This window comes from Lathamus discolor, chromosome 5 (assembly GCF_037157495.1).
Source record: "Lathamus discolor isolate bLatDis1 chromosome 5, bLatDis1.hap1, whole genome shotgun sequence".
NCBI classification, from domain to species: domain Eukaryota; kingdom Metazoa; phylum Chordata; class Aves; order Psittaciformes; family Psittacidae; genus Lathamus; species Lathamus discolor.
The window spans coordinates 85,439,886-85,460,319 of NC_088888.1; the positions used below are offsets into that span (position 1 = coordinate 85,439,886).

The 20,434-nt window shown below is 40.8% G+C and overlaps 1 long non-coding RNA gene across 1 annotated transcript in view; it reads right to left on the reverse strand.

The window, feature by feature from the left end:
* LOC136014399 (uncharacterized) overlaps positions 1-20,167 on the reverse strand; it is a 41,155-nt gene extending 20,988 nt beyond the window's left edge. Inside the window, exons 1-4 of the long non-coding RNA XR_010612680.1 lie at positions 20,102-20,167; positions 7,836-7,939; positions 7,182-7,391; positions 6,256-6,407 (exon numbers count right to left, since the gene is read on the reverse strand). This is a non-coding gene — a long non-coding RNA (uncharacterized LOC136014399). The remainder of the gene's footprint in view (positions 1-6,255; positions 6,408-7,181; positions 7,392-7,835; positions 7,940-20,101) is intronic.
* Positions 20,168-20,434: the final 267 nt, after the last annotated feature.

Sequence of the window (20,434 nt, forward strand, 5' to 3'; positions counted from 1 at the left end):
ACCCCTGCTCCCAGATCTATTCATCCTGGGATGAAAACTAGGAATAATCCAGCTGGAAAGGACTGAAGCTGTTTTTCTCAGAAATCAGCTGGGGGTCTAAAGAGCTAATCCAATGCCGAGGTGCTCAATCTTGCACTATTTGATGTGGTGGGTTATTTAATATTATATCCTCCTTTAAATTTACAGATTGTAACTATAGATAGCAGACACAGTCAAAAGTAACAAGAACAGAGGGCTGGAGAGCACCTAAACCCAGTGAGATATTTTGAAACATTCTAGACTGCTCATCACAAATGGTTTTCTCAGCTGTTCTTCAAAATCTCTGATGCCACCAGCTCTTTAACACAGCCTCTTCTGGACTTTCAGCAATACTGTTAAATCCACCTTAAGCCTTTTCTTCAGATTAAGTTGCTTTCTTCTTTTCTTTTTCCCAGTGACTATGTGGAATAGTTGAACACAGATATCTTTATAAAACTCTTTAATGTCTCAGAAACTGGCTCCCCTCTCTCCTTAGTCTTCCATACTCAAAAAAGAAAAAAGAAAAAACAAAACAAAAAAAAACAAACCACCAGCTGTATTTTTTCCAACCTTTTTTTTTCATTGCTTATGCTTCATGAATCTCTCAGAATTACTAATGCTCTTTCCTGGATGCTCTCCAATTGGTTTATATCTTTCCTGAGGTTCAGTACTCAACCACAGTGGATACAGTTCTCCAGAGAAGCTCACTAGCACCAAGTTGAGTTAAATAATTACCTCCCCTGTCTGATATAACCTCTTCCTTAAAATAATAATACCAGAATGAGATTAGGTTTGTGGCAACAGCATTGTTTCTCAGCCTTATTTATATGCATCATGCATTATAATCCCCTGCTATTACCAGAAATGCTGTTGTTTACTTATTTCTACCTTTCAGTTTTTCTCTTTGATACTTCCCCCTGAAGAGCAGGACTTTGTGTTTCCCCTTATTTCATATTGTTGATATCAGAGCATTTCTTCACACTGTGAGCTCAAACAAAGGATTTTGCAGATGCTGTCTTGAACCATTTTCCTTATAACAGTTTGGGTGAAGATTGTATATATTTCTGATTTCTCATATATTTTTGGCATGATCAAGGTGTAATCATCACTGTATTTTTTTTTTTGCTCCCCTTACATACATTTCAGCCAGCCGTTTTCACTCTCTTAACCTTTTTTTAGTTCTTGTTCTCTTTCACCCAGAAGAAATCAAAGAAAAGATTAATAATTTTCCTTTCTTTGGTAAAGGTCACCCTCAACAACATGAAATTATTACAGAAGGTACCTGAACTAAGAAGAAAAATCACATTTTCCACCAAAAATGGAAAGATACACAAATTTGGACTCAAGCCTATTCCACTATATCATTTAATCAAAATTAGACTTTGTGGTTAATTTTTATCACAGGACTACTTAATATAATCTAATGCTATCTTGTCATTAAGGAAGATGTAAAGGAGCATATGTTATCTCTCTAGTCCACCAACAAAACTGGCCTGTTGGAAAGGGTCATTCAAAGGGGAAAAGACCACAGTGACTGCAACAGTGGAGCTTTCCCCATAGAGCCAAGCCAGGAGAAAGTGGTAGATAATTTCTTTCAAAAATTCACATTTTTATTATTCTTTTGACAATTGCCTGGAAATCAAATACCACAGAAAGTTATTAGGAGTTTGTAAGCAATAGGGGGGAAATTATTGCGAATACCAAGGGAAAGAGCATCTAGAAAAAGGCAAGAATGAAACAACATGTTTAGAAGATAGGAGAACAGAAAAATAAAACCAGCAGTATTTAGGAAGACTGATTTCAACATGTTACAGAAATTTCAAGATACAGCCTCCTGGAAGGCCAGTCGAGGTGGAAACCTGTTTAAAATATCGAGTTGAAATGGAAAGAACACGGAGAGTGGGATTCTGTGTATCCTTCATTTTGTGTCTGAACATTTTCCTCACCTAAAAGTTTTCCATACTAATCTTAATCTCCCTTGCTGCATTTTTGTATGTTTTTCCTGTTCAGTCATCCCAACATAAAGAGATGGGGCTTACATCAGTCTTTCACATACCTAAAAAACTTTTGCATGCTACCTTTGATCTTCTCTTGTAATCCTTAATTGCGTTATCACTTTGCATTTTCTCCATGGGATCACAACTTCATTCAGTACAGGAGCTGTTGTCAAGGGGTTTTTTTTTAACCTTCTTGTTCAGCTTGGCATTCAGATTTTTTTCTTGTCCTCATTTTTTTCATTAAACATTTACACAAAAGCTTTGCATATATCACAAAATTATTTATTTCCTTCTGAGTTTTTCCTTTTGAAATGCACTGCATTTTAGCACTTTGGAAGCATTAATTATTTTCTTTCCACAATATAATTGTGAGATAGATGCTATTCTTTTTTTACTGAATAGTTGGGAACCTGGGTCACAGATAGTCAAGTTAAAATTATTAAAAACATCCATTAATTCCTGGTTCTCAAGTTTAGCATAAAAGGAGAGCAATCCTTCATATTTTATGAAAGCTCAATGCACAGTTCCAGCAGGCATGGCTAGAGATACAAAGCATTATTCACTTCAGCAGATTAGTCCCTCAGTGTAACACACTCGGAACACATTTGTGGCCTAACGATTTAACTGGCTTACCCAGAGCCACAGAGCAGCTCCTTGCTAAAGGCAGGAATAAAACCCAGTTTTCCAAATAGCACTCTACTTCCTTAAGCATTAATCAGTGGTTATGTAATAAAAGATCATATCTCTGTGTATAAAAGACCAAAATTTCATGGGTAACTGTATCCCTGGTATTCTGCCCTGATTTTATAACTTTTACAGTAGTCAGATATTCTCAGGAGAGATGTGGGGAACACAGAGGAGGAAGTCTTGTTCTGTTCACTTCTGATACTTGACATTGCAGTTTTCCCCAGAAAAAGGAGAGCCTCAAGGAAAAATCCTAGTAATTTCAGAATGGATCATATCCTGTCTAAAGCTGACAATTGACACATAACACTAAAAAGCTCCTGACTGTATGAAAAGATTCCTACATTCAGGAAAATCTTCACTAGCACTGGGATCTGCTCCACCAAATACCTTACCAAATGTCAAGCCTTCCTATAAAAGCAGGGAATTCATGGTGTTTTTGAAAAGCACTAATAAAACAAAAAATAGTACACAAGTTACAATTTTAAAAACTGAGCAAAAAATCAGATTATAGCTTGAATTTAGGTTTCTGATTTTGGTTTAAATGCAAGGCATCCCAAGAAACCTCTCTGTAGTCAACAACAGATTAAAGTCTTAAACCTCCAGTATAGCTATCTTTGCATTGTGTCTAGACCAGATAAGATTCTCTGTTGGCCTGATGTCAGATTTTTCTTGGTGTAAAATTTCCATGCAATTCATATACCGCAGTGCCAAGTACAGCCGAATTAGTAATAGAAACAGTGTGTCACTGGGAAGCAGATTCTTGACTCTGGAGTCAGAAAAATAATTTGCTCATAGCTATGGAAGGGCACATTTCTTCCTACCAGGAAGTCATAACACAACCGGATAGATTCACAAATCCTGATTATCATAAATGGTTTGCACCCCGTCTGACACACTCATCTGCCAGCTTGTCTCTCCCACACTATCCTAGATGGCAAAGCTCAATACATAGTGGATATATCAAACCCATTCTACATATGCAGCACAAGAGAGGAGGAGCCTGTAAGCGATGTGGCAGTGTGCTATAGAGGATAGGCTGCAGTCCCCTCTTCTGGCTGGTTACTCCACCAGAAGGCAGATGCTGGGGCCCAGGAGCAGCAAAATGTGGCAGGTCAAGGCAAGGAAACTGTCAAAGGCCTGGCCAAAGGTTAAGAAATAAAGGTTTGTCTACAGTAAGCAAAGGGGAAAGAAGCAGGAACAAGCGTTTCGAGGCAGGTCAGGAATCACAGACAAAATAGAGTTTTGAAGCTGGAACTCAAGCAAGGTTTAAGTAGCCAGGCTGGAGATTATGTCAAATGATGGAGATGATGACTTGAAACAGCCCATACAGTCTGAAAGTCTCCTTCACATAAACACACCTACCTGATGTCTGCATGCTGACTACAGTAGTGCACAACTAACAATAGCCAGGAGTCACACCAGTAGGACATGTCTCCCTGAGGCAAGCTGTAACTCTTGATGGGCGGGAGCTGCAGCCCTCAGGAAACCAGCTTCCAAAACCATCCACATTTGATGGTTTCCATCTCATGACATCCCAGTACCCAACCCAGACAACAACATACTTGGTGAGTTCTTAGGCCCAAATACAAAAACAATCCACTGGAGCAGTGTGATGCATGTGTACCTCAAACACTTCAAAAGTAAAAAACATCATAAACATGTAAAGAGTAGTCATTTCACTAGCTAAGGGGTTTACAATTCTATTTGGCTTTAAAGAAGGGTTAATTCCCTGATTCCTTTACCTTTTTAATGTCAAAACTGACACAGTGAAAGTATCATTGAATCCTGACAAAAATATCAGAAAAAGAATGAAAAATGAGTTGAATTTTAATAACAGTTGTGTCTGATCCCCAGCAGCAGAAGAGGCTCAGGAAAGTAGCTACAGTGTTAAAAAGATATTTTATGTGAAAAGGATATTGATTTTTTTTTTTAGCTCTAAGACTTACAGCATCACATAGAAGGAAACAGTTTGTGCATGGCAAGGAAGCCTGTGTGGATGACAGAAGCATGTCTTCACACATGTTCCCAGACAAATTCCTGCCAGAGCAGACCAGCTCTTTGTAAACGAGGGACAGCGTATGAACAAGCAGTCTAGGAACACAACAAGCAAAGCACTTAAACTCAGTGCTGTGCACACAACTTGAGTCCTATACTTGTCTTTGGAGGTTTTGGTTTGGTTTGTGGTTTTTGGTGGTGGTGGGTGCACAGTTTGGTCACTCCTCTTTAAAACAGACACCTCAAAAGAGAGCTGTGCAACTCTCTACACTATATTTATGCAAGTAAGCTGAACAGTCCCAGAATAGACAGGCCTGGAGAATTGGACCTGGCAAAGATCTGGCCTCTGCTCCCACACAATTTCTGGGCTTAATCAGGAATTAGCACAGGGCAAAAATGATGCTCACTGGGCATGCTGGGTAGTGAAGAAAAGATTTTAATAGCAAATTATTAGGAGGCCTTTTCAAATCAGTCTGTTTCAGTGCCAGACGACAGTCTTGAACACACCTAATTTACTAGTATAGACACAGCCTAAGTGTCTGTAAGCTGTTTTGATGTAGAACTGCAGGAAGCTGTGCTTACAAATGCACTGCATTAGTAAGTCTGTAATCAAGCAGCCTCTGGTGACTCCAGCATGAGTAGTTCACAGCATTGCCCACGTGCCTGTCCCCACAGATGAAGGTGCCAAAGCAAAATGTGATAGGGTTAATAGGCGATTTCAGGACAAAGTAATCCAGATCCATTTCAGCTGCCTTCACTCATAAATTAAACTAATCCAGTTAGATTTAACCACATTGGGATTTGTAAAAACTGAGGCACCAAAGACACTACACTCAGTGCAACAGAAAATAAACTGCCAAGGATGAATTTTAAAGGCAGCAAAGGGACAGAAGTTTCTGACTCATCTGTGTGAGAAGACATCTAGCTACACTTGAACACAGATCTGTCCGATGGCCATAGTAGAACAGCAATATACATGTTCATATTTTTTAAAGCCTTGTGCTGTTTCAGCTTTACTAATCAGAAATTGGCTATTTCTATGCAATCTGTGCAAGCCATTATTGTTTCGTATTACAGCCAATCCTATAACCAGTTTCCACATTAAAAGGTGACTTTCCCTTCCATTCATTTCTTCTCCAAAGAAATGATCATTCTTTCAGTGATCTTTAATTCTTCTGCGTGTTTTTCTTGGTAACGGAAAACTTAATATGCCTCTTTCTGTTCACATATGGGTCCCATCCACCCCTACCCAAAACCAAGGGAGGTTTATTTCACAAAACCACAGAAGAGATTCTGAAAAGCTGTCTGATCTCCTCCTTTCTCCAAGCCATGGAATCTCATCCCATTCAGACCATTTCACTCTTTTCAGTCATTGCTCACTTGAATCCTCCTGTCGATCCTCTATGCAGTGTAATACTATGTCCCCTGCAGGTGTGGTATAGCCTTATCATCATTTGGTCAGGCAGTTCTCTGTATAGTCTTCCACATCATCAACCCAACCACATTCTGTGCCACCCCTTGGCAAACAGCCATAACTGACCCTACACCTTTTTCCTACCTGTCTTTTTCTGCAGGTTGCTTTCCACCCATTATATCTTTGTACTGAAGAATATTGCCATCATCTTTCACAACCAGATGTACTTGGTTCACCTCCTAGAGGATCCATCCACACTTGTTAAGACTTCCTCCAAAGTTCTCCATAAATACAATCTAAAATAAAATAAAAAATACGCTGCCTATTTACTGTAATATGGAATTTGCAAGAAGAGGCACGGTAAGTGCATTATTTTAAATACAGAGCCTGATTTTCTTCTCATCTACCGAACACATTAATCCTGCAAGAACAGCAGGCAACTCTGTTGGAAGTAATGTGCAATATTGTTGCAGCCACATAGAACCATGGAATGGTTTGGGTTGGAAGGGAGCTTAAAAATCATATAGTTCCAGCCACTGCCCTTCCCCCCCACCCCCACCCCCCTTCCCTGTCATGGACATGGACACCTCCCACTAGAGTTGGTAATGGGAGTGGCTCATAGCATCGTAGTTTAGAAGGCTATGATCACTCCGGGCCTAGAAAGTGACATGTGCCCAAATCATTTCAGGCTTTTATAAAAAAAAGGAATTGTAAAGGGGCATCTTATTTTAAAAAGCAAAAAACCCACAGTGCCATCCTTATAAAATCCTGCCAAATAATAAACACCACTGAAGCAGGCATTGTGCTAAAACAGTGTTTCATTCATAAACTGAATTGGGCCACCACATTAACAAAAATGTCTCATATACAATATCAAGATAAGAATATATAACAGAAGAAAATATCTAATTTACATAACAGTGAAGTCATCATTATTTTTTTTCCAATAAAGTTATAAAGCCACATGACTTTTAACATAACAGTATAATAATTACATTACTTCCAAATATAGCATTTCAAAGCTGCATTAACATATATTTATATATACACATATATAAATTTGCACTTACGTGTGATGCACTTCAGGTTTATGTAGTAGAAGCCATTTTACTCAAAAATATTTGTGTCAGTAGATCTCATATATTTCATGGCATCAGATCTGCTGAAGAACTCATGTCTCAGATTACAGAGAACCCATTCCATGGAATTAACAACCCACACTGAGTTAGAGCAGTGGCAGCCAACAACATGTTCCAGTCCAGCTATGCAAAATCAGAAACCTGTGCACATCAAAGGAGACTAGAAGAAAGAGTCCTTCAGTAGCCTTTTGAATAAATAACTTACATTATTGTGCAGTTAATCATATTCCACCCTACAAAAGAAAAATATCTGCAATGTTCATTTTTTAAACACTGTGTACATGGAGTTTTCTTCTGGTAGGTTGGTTTGTGGCTTCTTCAGATGTTTTATAACTGTGCAGTAATAGAAATTAAGACATTTTGGTTTCTGCATAAAACAGGACTGCAGAGCAAGATTACATCTGCCAGAAAAGACATCTTTGCCTCCATGCAATGCAGTGACTGCTTGACAGACAAACCCATTCTGATAGTGTCACAAGTCTGTACAGGTGTGATGGAGTGCTGCTTTTCATGCAGAGCTCTGATTTATCTCACTGCTATGAAATAAGCCACAAGTAGGAAGGCAATTTCAGGGTGACCACTCACCTGCAGACATGGAGGAGCACACACCATTCCAGCTGGGAACAACGTAAAGGAAATGTCTGCATGTGTAGGGCTTGATCCCACCCTCCCTGCGCACATCACACTATCTGAAACAGAGGTGAGGAAGAGCCTGAAGGGAAGCAAATTTCACTTTTCATGGACATAGGTGAACACTTCTTTATATCCTAGGCATAAAGTTATCACAGAGCCCAAGTAGTTGTGGGTTTCATGTGTATAAACAGTAATAAATATGTGTATGGACCTGAAGATAAGCACTTTTAAAGACAAGCATTTTATCAGAGCATCCTGACTAGAAAAAGGATCCTACTTAAGCCATTTAATATTTTAATGATGTCAGTCTTAGGGAGCAAAACATTATAGAGCTGACATTGCTATGTAGGCCAGCCAGAAATCAAGTTTCAGGGATGGAAAATTCTCTCTTACGTTATTCACTGAGGCAATAAAAGTGACAGCAGCAAAAGTCACCCTTTTTTACTGTACACTTCTGAATGAGCTTTGTCAGAACACATGATCAGAAAGATATAACAATTTAACATTGCAAAGATCACAAAAAAAAAGTGAAATGGATCCTCTCGCATTAGGTTGCTTGCAGTGAAATGGCATTAACTATAAAAAGAAAATATCAGGAGCAATTCAGACACTTCAAACTTGATGTAGACATGACTGTGGGATTTTTCCTTCTTCCCCTGAACTCCGTGGGCATTAAGGACTCTCAGCACCTTGCAGGAGTAAATCTTTTCCTTCCTCTGCTTGCCATGCATCTCTGCCTTTCAGCTGCCCCTGTGGTTTCTCCTGGCTACCTTCATATTCCTGAAACATGCTCTGCTTAGATATGTCTTCCAGTGCATGTCATAGGCAGTTCTGCTCACACTCTAGCAATTGTTTTTCTTGTCAAAACATGTACAAATCACTTTTTCTGTTGTTTATGTCTAAGCACAGCAGCACTCCCATGTTCAAGCGCCCAGATACACCCTTTCCTTCAACACTCCTTACCTGCTAGAGCAAACACGCAGCTGTCCTGGTGGAGACAGAAGAGCTCAGCAGCACAGTGCTCCGAGCACTCACTGCTGGCTGCACTATTTACTGCTCTTTGTCAGCCCACCAAAGGCCAACAAGTGTCCAGGAGGAAGCATTTGCAGGATGATTGCCCTGCTCTGCGTCAGTCCTCTTCAGTAAAGTTACATGATATGATAAATTATCTCATGTTGTGTGATGGGCAGGCCTACCGTTACCCTAGCTTTTGGGTTGTGTCAAGGCACATATACTACTATTTTTTGTGCCTGAATAAAGAATATGGAAAGAAATCCAGACTTTCATGACTTAATCTAGCACATTTTTGTCAACCCATACAATATTATCAGAAAAATGTCATTAAGATATTAAAGTCTCTGTGCAAGGACATAAAGTTCACAGTGCCAAGCACCATCCAAGCAGAAACCATTTGCTGCAGAGCTGCCACCTTTTGTTAGGAAAACAAAGACTCTTACAACAATTTGCAGCAGGATTATGTTTTGTCTTGTGTAAGACCACCTGCATGTCCTTTAACTAGTAGAGCAAAAACAATCCTGTGTCTCCCTTTGCCACTGGAAACAGTGCAGTCTGCTGGAGCATTGTTGGCAGCAGGGAAACCCTGAGCTGTAACTAATCTGACAAAAGCAACTGATTCATTATGTGGCCTTAGGCAAATCCCTTCACTCCCCTGCTTTTGTTTCCCCATCTGTAAAGTGAGAAAAGCAATATGCACTTTGCTGTGACTGTGGCTGCAGTGATGGCAGTGCCTCCCAGCTACATTTTCCAAGGAAACTTTAGCCTGCCTGCACAGGAAGCAAAGCCAGTTCATTCCCATGGTGCAGGCTCAGTGGAGCAAAGCCAGAACCGTGTAGGGGAAATTACCAAATTAGGCAGTAGAAAGCAAAGCCTGAAAAACAGACATCGAAAAGGTGTTCAAGGAGGCACTGACTCCTCTGGGGTTTACTGAGCTTCCTCTGGTGGATCATAACTTCTGCTTTTTCTACCCCTGTTTAAAAGCTTTGGCAAAGTCCGTGAAGTAAATATTTTACCTTGGGTGGAACTTACAAGCCATTTGATGTGACTGTGATTCTGACAGAAATCAAAAGGGAACTTTTTATGCAGACATTTGAGCTAACATTATCAAACCCAAATTGCTTAACAATGTCAATTTTCTCTGTATGTTAGGTTTCTGTTCTGACTGGTTCTTAATATCAGAAAGTATTTCTCTGCTGGTTGTTAGAGGGAATGCTGAAATGCATTATGCTGAATTATTCCAAAAAGCTAATCCACAGTTTATGAAGCCACAGGATTTAACCAAGGGAGGAAAGAAGATTTTCATAAAAAATGTTTTACCCATAGTTGCACTTCGTTGCATGTAATTGGACTGAAAATTCTCTTTGATATGACCCATTTTCCTCCTCTTTCAACACTTCTTTACAGGTGACTTGGATCCCTGATAATGGTTTAGAAATGATCTTCTGCACTTACCTGGCAGATACTGTCATTACTCAAATGATTCCCATAGAATTATGATAACGATACTTATTGATCTGCCAATATCTCTACAATATCTCTAACCCCCATCTTCCTATCTTCACTATAGAATCATAGAATAGTTTGGGTTAGAAAGTACCTCAAAGATCATTTAGTTCCAAACCTCCCTGACATGGGCAGGAATATCTTCCACTAGACCACACTGCTCAAAGTCCTGTGCAACCCCTAGGGATGGGGCAGCCACAACTTCTCTACCAGTTCTTCTCTCTGGCTACTAGCTCTACAACTTCTTCTTACCGGGGAAACCTCTACCAGTGCCTCACCACCCTCGTAGTAAGGAATTTCTTCCTAATATCTAAACTGAATCTACCATCTTTCAGTTTGAATCCATTCCCCCTTGTCCTATCACTACATGCACTTGTGAAAAGTCCCTCTCCAGATTTCTTGTAAAGACCCCTTTAAGGTACTGAAAGGCAGTTGGAAGGTCTCTTCGGAGCCTTCTCTTCTCTAAGCTCAAGAACCCCAACTGTCTTAACCTGTCTTCATAGGAGAGGTGCTCCAGTCCCCTGATCATCTTTCTGGCCTCCTCTGGACTCACTCAAGCAAGTCTACATCCCTCTTATGTTGGGATCCCAGAGCTGGATGCAGTACTGTAGGTGGGGTCTCACGAGAGCAGAGTAGAGGGGGAAAATCCCCTCCTTCGACCTGCTGGTCACGCTCCCTTTGACAGCCCAGGGTATGGTCGGTTTCTGGGCTGCAGGCACACACTGCTGGGTCATGATGAGCTTCTCATTGACCAACACCCACAAGTCCTTCTCAGGGCTGCTCTCAATCCAGTCTCCACATAGCCTGTAGTGTTTGGGATTGCCCTAACCCAGGCTCAGGACTTCACACTTGGGCTTGTTGAGCTTCATGAGGTTTTCACTGGCCCACCTCTCACTGTTCCTCTGTATGGCATCCAGCACGTTGACTGCATCACACAGCTTGGTGTCACTGGCAAATCCCACCATCTATGTCGCTGGCAAAGACTGACAAAGATTCTCTTACTGACATACATTCTGTACCTATTTAATGAATTTTGAGAGGAATTCTGTTGTGACTTTGCCTGGAGATCTATGGGAAAACCCTTAGATTCTTCTTTCAGTCAACATTGATTCATCGTGAGAGCAAGGTGGAGGGCGTGCTTCTCTAATGCCTGGTTAGATCATTGCACAGAATAAGCCTTTGGAGTACTACTACATTAAGATTACTTTCTTACAGCAGAGAACAGCATAAAAAGTGTCCCAGATCACACAGCTACTACAGTGGGCATTGCAGCCACAAAATAAAGTTAGAAGATAATTACCATGAAAAGTAAGAAAATGCAATCTGACAGCATAAAGGTTTTAACAAGATGCAGAGCTATCTGTGTTACAATGGATTGCCCTGCATCGCGCGCTGCAGTGTTTGCGTAAACAAACCCCTGTCTAGGTTAAACAGTCCTTCTGCTTAATTTTGTCTGCAATGGGAACTCCATATTAGATTGTGACAGGAATTAGAGAGAAAGTGTGAGGGAAGGAGACAGCTATTTTCATGCTGTTTTATTTGATGCATTAAGTGCAGGTTTTCCTATTCTTTGTCAATAATTTATAGTAATTGTATGCAGTGTCTTTAAGATCCGTTTGCAGGATATTTCCCCATATTGCTCCCTTTCAGCTGCACAGCAAATCCTTTTAGACTCCTCAACCTCGATTTTCTTGTTCCTACACAGAGAGCTGAGGGTGAACCAGCAGGTCACCAGGACATTAGCTGCAGAAAGAGTCCAGAAGGATTTGTGAGGAGGATAAGGCTGAATCATTGGAGGTCTTTGTGTGTAGCTACTGCACATCCAGCAGGCTCAAGCCACAGGAAGGGCTCCTTCATCTCCTACTGGTGTCTGAGGCAAGCCACTGCAACACAAAAGGCTCATCTAAAAGGTTAAGCTTATTTTTCTTGTCCATTTAAGTACATGGGCCTTGGGAATAATTTCCATCTCCTTCTCCACTTCTGTTCAGTCCTGATACACATTAAAGTATGTAATACATGGCCAAAGCCATTGCCAGGCTGGCTCACAGCTCTCTGACTGTTTTTCCAGTGTCAAAGCATTAGCCATCTTGGAAAAATGTGCAGATGAAGTATTTGACACATATTCAAAAATAAACAGCTGGAGGAATAAAGGGGTGGGTGTGCAGGGACTCTACATCATTACAGTTGCTCCTACAAGAAGCCTGGAAAACAAAGAAGATTAAGTTGTTGAGTAATTATTTCAAAACTAAGATGCAAAAGGATGTAAGAAAATCGGTAGGTTCTTTAAAACCTTACACAGTAGCAAGCTATTGTCAGCACAGTAATCATGATCTCTAGTACAGCAACAGCTAATGCCTTCATTTTGTCACAAGGACGCAGTCAATAGCAAGGTGCTGTTGTAACAGCATGAGTACTGCAGGATAAATGCTGTGGATTCAGGAGACCATTGTTCTTTCCTAGCCCCCAGAGGAAAGGAATTCACTGCTGGAGTGTATTTGTGTTAAATTATCACATCCATGGTGGCCAGTGAAAGAGCAGTTTGATCCAAATCATCCCTCTTCCTTTGTCTACCTGTTCCCAAATGATGAGAACGAATGTTTCCCCAGTTACTCCAACCAAACCAGACTGAATTTCCTAAATAACACCATAAGCATATGCCCATAGGCACGAGACCCAAATCTCTCCAATGTCTGAGTTGTCTAATGCTGTTCTGAAAGAAGAGCCCTGCAACTCAGATGAGATGCTGATGAAATATTGACATCATTCCTCCTGAAAGTGAATCAATTTATCACAATGTTGTTGGCTTTTATTTCAAAAATTCCACATAAGAAGTGAAAAATACACTGATACTGATTTTTTTTCAGTAATAAATTAATATAATTTCAGATTTAATACTACTTATAAAATGTTCTTTTTTAGGAGAAAACAGGTATTTTTCTACTGTTGTGATATTCCTGACAGTTGATAGAAATGCAAAGTTAAACAACAGAACCTCCTTTAATTTCACAGTCTGTGATTCTTTCATAAAACTTTTAAAGATCCATTATGTCCCATCAATGCAGAAATCAGGCTGAACTAAGTGATTTATGCATAAATAGCCTTACACAGCCAACTACTGTAGAATGAGCAACTCATCTGTTCAACTTGCATTCAAAGAACTGTTATTTTTGGCATTGTATTATACTTTACCATTACATTAATCTTTCTGATGCTTCATATTTGCTGTCGTGCAGGCATTTTGTTGTACACATAGTTCCATGCGACTTTATAGAACGTGTGCAGTTGAATAAAATTGAAATTGAAATCCAAGTGCAATTGTTTACTGGTGGGCATGTGCAGTATCCCAACACAAAGGGAAAATGGTGAATTAACACTTTCCAAAGGCACCCTCATTTCTTAGGTTTATCTCACAGTCAGCTTATTTAAGACAAAATAATTTGCCTTCCTTTCCCCTGGAAAATAGAGGAAGTGTTCGCATTACAGTAGAAGATGGAAGCATGGCTGGGTATGACCTTTGAAGAAATGGCATTGCAGTAGCCTGTTGGGCCTTTCAGATTAAACTGAAGGCTTGCCTGAAAACTGTAGGGATTTTTCCTCCTCTGGAGCACAGCTAGCAACACCCAGACAAGTCTTTGAAAACTCATTCGCCACCTCAGAGAGGCTGGAAATATCAAACAGCCAACATGTGGTGGCAGAGCTTGCATGCTCTGGTGAAAGCTAAAGAAAATTGTACCTGCCTTATTTTTAGCTCTACAGTTCATAGTAGTCAGTAATTTTATCACCAGGTACCTCTCAATGCTGTTGCAACACAGCAGGCAGCACTCACAGCTAATGGAGTGTGGGGAGGAGTAGGGCGCCCTTCTGGATCTCTCATTTCCCTCCTGCTGCAGGGCAGCTGCCAAGCTCTCACACTGCAAAGGTAAGGTCAGGAGAAGAGCTGAGGGGCAGGATACACCCAGCAGATGTCACAGCAGGGTTCTGTCCCAGTACAACAAAAGGTTGGCTTTTGTCTCTTCAAAGAAGCCATAAAATATCAAAGCATGATGCTGGTGTACACGGGCACCTTATGAGTCTGAGAAACGGTCTACAAAGTCAGCATCCAACCAGAGATCTTCAGAAATACTTTCAAACTAGCTTGTAAAATATACTGCATATTGGTGAAAATGAAGAGACCCATCAATAGTTTCATTTCGCAATTTTAATGGAGAATTAGAATTATATTAATGATGTTCTTTAGTCAGGCAGAAAACTCACTGGGTATTTTGGTTTTGCTGTTGAAGACTCCTGCAAGTCCAAACTCAAAACAGTACACAATCCAAATACTAAAGTAACAAAGAAATCTATCACAGAGAAGAAAGAGGAAATGTCTATTCAGGCAGTATCTACAAGTATCAACATTTGTAAATCCTCTACATATTCCGAAGTCTATGATCATCCAGTGGAGTAAATTAGTTGAGGTGCATATTCAAAATCTCCCTGTAAAGGAAAGGATTAGAGCACATTGCAGGTATACAAAGCTTGTTGCACATCTAAACCTATTATCTATAAGAAGCAGTTACAGCACTGTCATACTCAACAAAACCTCCCTAGAAAACCAGGAAAGAGTCATTTTATCTGCCAACATTAGGATAAGCATAGGGGAGAGAATGAGAAAACCTATAAAATACGTTTCTTTTGGGGCCTGATTATTGTTATTTGTCTCCCAGCAGTGTGTCTGAGCCCCTGAGCACAGCAGAAGGAGACCTTCCAGGCTGCTTTATGCTGTGCCAGTGGATGGTGGATGGATCACCCTGTACTCTGTCCAGCTCAGACCCCCTCTCTTTCATAACAGTGCTGTGGGTAGGGAGACTAGAATATGACTATCTCAGTGCATTGCAAAGAATTTACGAGCAAAACAGAAAAAGAAACAACCACAAAGGCTTAAGACCCTGGTGTCCAGCAGTCATTAGCTCTTAGGAGGAGAATGAAGGAGTTGGGAAAGGAAGAACTGGAAAACTTAGTCAAGAGTCTTTTATCAGAGGTGCTTCCTCTGCTGTGTCCTTACATGCTCTGAGCACAAAGTACTCAAAGAATATCATGTTTTATTGATCATCCAGTAGCTAAATTCAGTTAATGGATGGTACCAGTTATTCAACCGATTGCTAGAAGACAGATTTTAAATCAGGCTGAAACACAGACATGACTCACAACACTGTATTCTTTGCAGATTCTGTGCAAGTACTAGAGCATCATAGCTCACAGTTCAAACACAGAAGAGATTTTGAAACATGAAGCAGAATGGTTCTGACTCCACAGTGCTCTGCATCCTGCAATCTTCCACATACATGCAAAACTGACTGCAGCCAGCCGAACAAAAGCAGTGGGGTTTATCCACTTTCCAGGGGCACCAGTGAGGTACCTATTCAGGCAGATCATTTAGGAAGGCATACAACTTTTAACACACAAGCAGCATAATGCTACTTCTAACTTCCCAACAGGGTAGCAAGAGCTCCTGCTTTGCTGGATTGGGCCTTAAATAACAACATGCCATGCAAGACAAAAGAAAATACAGCATTTTCTGTTAGATAACCATTTTAACCTCCTCTTTAAGTAAACAGAGAGCAAACTGAAGGTTCATTCTAGCTGGCAGGAAAGCTCATTTCATTAGTAATGGGAATTTGACCTGAAGGAAAAAGGTGGAAGGCAAATTAATTTTGAACATGCCTATCTGAACGTGTGGTCACAGCACTCGGAGAGGCACCTCACTCAGAGGTCCCCAGCGATGATGAGAAGTTTTATTAATTTCCCTTGAAGACCAGCAGATGCAAGCAGAAAACAGCTCCCTCTGACTCTCCGTTCTGAAATGGGCTGTGACATAAAGACACAGGTAGCTGCAGCAGAGAAACCCTTAACCGAGGTTGCTTCTTCCCACACAGCAGCCTGGCGGAGGAAAGGAGTTTCTGCAATGCTACTTTGACAGGACTGCTCCTTCCTGCCCCCATGTGAAGGTGAGGTTCTCCTCAAGGACTTGTTGTACCAAGTTTTCCCACCCTTCCTCAACCACAGGGGAGCCAAGAGGCCAGGGCTGTCCCCTGGCAAGACACAGATAAAGATACATCTGAGGGCAGAGAGGGCAGGAAAGGGTATTAACCTTCTTTCTTCCTGTAAAGGCTGAGGTAGGATCATGTGTGAGGATGACCAGTAACTCCCATTATGGTAAAGAAAGTGTGATCCTCCATGGCTGTGGTATTACTCGTGCTACTATATAGTAATGGAACAAGCAGGGCTTTGTCGCCATTTCTCTTCCATGCTGAGCTTCCTGAGCTGTTCCTCCCACAATTTTGTGTTGCTGTGGTTTTGTTTGTCTTTGTGAAGCAGAAGAGCACCAGCATCTCTTGTGGCTTCGGAAGAACTGTAAAAACCCTGATTTGAAAGGACCTCTGGGCCTGCTGCCTAGCTGCTTCAGGCAGCAAAGGATTTGCATACTATTCAATTATGGTCTTCTATGGATGAAGGGAACAGCAAGGGAATGCCACACTCAGTGGCTGACAGCACAGCTGCCGAAGCATCTTTTTCAGATTTCAAACACCAGCTCTCTCTCCTGAAGTAGCTGTGTTGCATAAACAGCCCATGCAGTGCCTTAGCTTTCAAACTAGCATCTAGCTGCTGGAAACAACTTAGCTTGATGTCTCCTGGGTTTAGTCTAAAAGTATATATAAATGTATATGTATTCCTGCATTACAGAATTATGTTATACACGCATACAATGATGCAATCTTGCCTCATATAAAGTAAGTATGCTTACATGAAGTATCCTAACACAGATACCTCTAAAGTCCTATGGAATCATCCATATCAACATTATATACTATAGCACAGAAATATTTTTGTAAATGATTGTAAATACAAATCATTTACAGGTTTTTATTTTAGAATTATATGTGTCTGGTAATAACTACACACAGAAAGTAAAGCAGGTATGCACACATATGTGAGTCCCTGTGTATGTATCTAAAAGATCACATATGTATAGACATACAGTATATATAAAATCACACACAGTATATATGTATGCATTCTCTGTAATATGAATGTGTTATTATGTGAGATGAGAACATAACAGGGAAATTACAGCTAAGGTCCTTAGGCATATCTCTCCTCTGCCCACATGAAGAATGTTTGAGGGAGCAGGCAGAAAAAATAAGACTGTGGTATGATCTCACACTTGCATGCAAGACAGAAGTTTGCGAGGTTATGAAGGAGAAAAGGGTACGCTTTTTGCTTTAGCTGCCAGTGACTGCTGAGCTCAGATGCTGTGAGCCAGGAGGCATTCCCTCTCATAGAGACAAGACACCACCAAGCTGCTGGTGACTCCTGTCTTGCTCCTCAGCAATGTCTTCCATCAAATGGAAGAACTGGCAGAATTGTGAAGGTAGCACTGAAAATATTTCAAAACCAGCAGTAAAATAGCAGTGAATCTACTTTCTCGCCTAATCCTTTGGCAACCTTACATGTCACACAGTCATACACACATGCAAATGATCTACCCTTTTATTTATGAATGTATTTCTCCAATGCATGTGTACATACATGCCTAGCATACAGTGATTCTGCAATCTAGGCTAAATATTTAAAAGCATGCAAAAACATATGTACTTCTATATATGCACAAATTATCTAGGACTCTACTACTCACGAGCAGAACAAATGCGCGAGTGGAGAAAACTGCACAAAGCAGTGTCTTTTAACTGTTTTCTTTCTTTATAACATTCATGGAGGATTTTGCAGAGCTAATTCTCAATTGTTACTTGCAGTTTTGCAAACATGTTTAACATCTGCCGTGTCAGGTAAATGTGTAGCTATTTACTCTTCGGCTGAGATGGTGCTGATTACATAAAGGATCAGGTGTATTTCTTGGATAATGCAGCTGAAACAGAAATATTTTGTCCCAGGGGAAACCAGCCATGATGTATGAAATGTGCTGAGGATACAGGATGCAGTGCTTACTAGGAAAGTCTCAACAAATTCCCTTGCAAGGTGTGCAACCTCTGTACATCAGGAGCATCAGCACCAGGTACCTGAATGTGCTGTGATGAAATTATTGCCCCAACAACTGCAGACTCTGTGCTTTCAATGAGAATGCCAACATTCCTACTCAGCAAGAGACTAACTAAGCCCTTTTTCTCTCTCTGTCTCACACAGATACACATGCACTTTGCATACAACAGCCTTTTTTATGCCCTTCTTTACTTTGGGGACCATAGATATCCTGACTACGCAAGCGTATGCAACTGGCTAGACCCTGCTGTGCAGCTTTGTTACTGAAACAGTTATGCCAAAACCTATTGCTTTCTGCTCTTAAGCTGGTATTGTCATTTGCTCTAGGTGCCCTTCTGCATGCTTAACCTCAGACTACAGCCTACACCCATCACTGTCTGCCCTGATGTTGTTCTCCTCCATGATCCTCATTCACCTCCCAGATCATACTCACAGCCTAGTGCACCTTTTTCTATTTCAGCTTAGCTTAGTTTTCCTTTCATCCAGCCAAAACATAGCACCTCCAAGCCACATCACACATAGGCAGCCTGTCTTTGGATGAAGTTACCTCACAGTATTTACTACATAATTTGGTAGCTCACTCCGTAATGGGCTCTCCTGTGGCTGCAGGCAGATCTAGGGAAGGTATGTTAATTAGCAGGCAGTCAGACCCATGAAATATTGGCCCAGTAATTATCCATTGAAAATTTTCATCTTACTGAACCATTTCTGAGCCCATCTAAATTGCTTCCTATCAGCCCAGCAGGGTTGTTTCAGAGGCTGTGACTGGTACAGTACGAAGAGGATGAACATCACTAATGACAAAACCCTCCCTTAGAGTGGTATGCAAATGGGATTTGCTTCGTCCTTTATAGTCAGCAATTTCAAATGCTGCGTGGCTGCCCACTCTTTAGAACAGAGGCATCATACTGAATATACAAGCTGCCCTCTGTCCCTGTTGCTTCATTCCTCAGTAAAATTCATACTCAGGAAGATCTGAGCAGTCAATATAGTTCACTGAGAGACACAGCACAGAAGAATGAGACTCATGCAGAGAACAGAGTCATGCTGCAGCCTTCTCACTTCTGAAAACCCAAGTGGCTTCCAAATGTTGTGCCTACCCTGGTACACTTGCTCACAATCTGGAAATTCATAAAAGGATTTTAATTCAGAATTGCACAGAAAGGGCAATGAAATACTGCCCTGCTGGCACAGTTCAGTGTTAGATGCTGCTCTGACTTAATAAATTGTGAGGGACCACAGGCTCTTGCCTGATGGAGAACTTCCTTGGTGGATTTTCAGCAGATTTTTGATCTGAGGCTTCACAGTGTGATGCACAGATTGACTGAAAGACACAACAATGTTACTGAAGTTTGAGTGTTGTTTGATTGCTACAGAATTGTACTAGCTCCCTACGTCTCCTGTGTCATTTAATTTGATCTTTCTTGAGCTATTCCCTGACATTTCTAATCATGCAGCAGATTTTTGTAAAGGCCAAGGGGGCAGAGGAGGGCGCAGGACACTGGATTGGTTTCAACCTTTTGCAAATGCAGTAGCCTACCACAGTATTTCTCTCTTTTGCAGTGGTGCTTTCCTGGAGTTTTCCTCCATTATTCCATCACTTCTATACAAGTATATCCAGAGATGAAAACTCAGAAAAAAATAAGTATGTGAGCACAGACCTTGCAGGAGGTGAGTTTGTCATTATTCTCTTTAATGGCATTGATTTCCTTTTCATTTTCACTGCTGAAAAGAAAGGAAGAGCTGTAAATAAGAGAATAATGCTACTGTCACACTGACATACTATAATGAACAGCACAATATGCCTTGAATGAAAAACACAGGAAAGCGGTTCTGCAAAACTACCATTTCCAGGGTCATAGGTGATGTATTTATGGGGTTTTATTTTTTCCTGGCTTATTGTGTAATGGAATCATTGAAATGCAGAACCAGAAAGTGCTCAAGGGATCACATAGGACAGTCCTCAGTGGGACATTTAACTTCCACCTACAAGG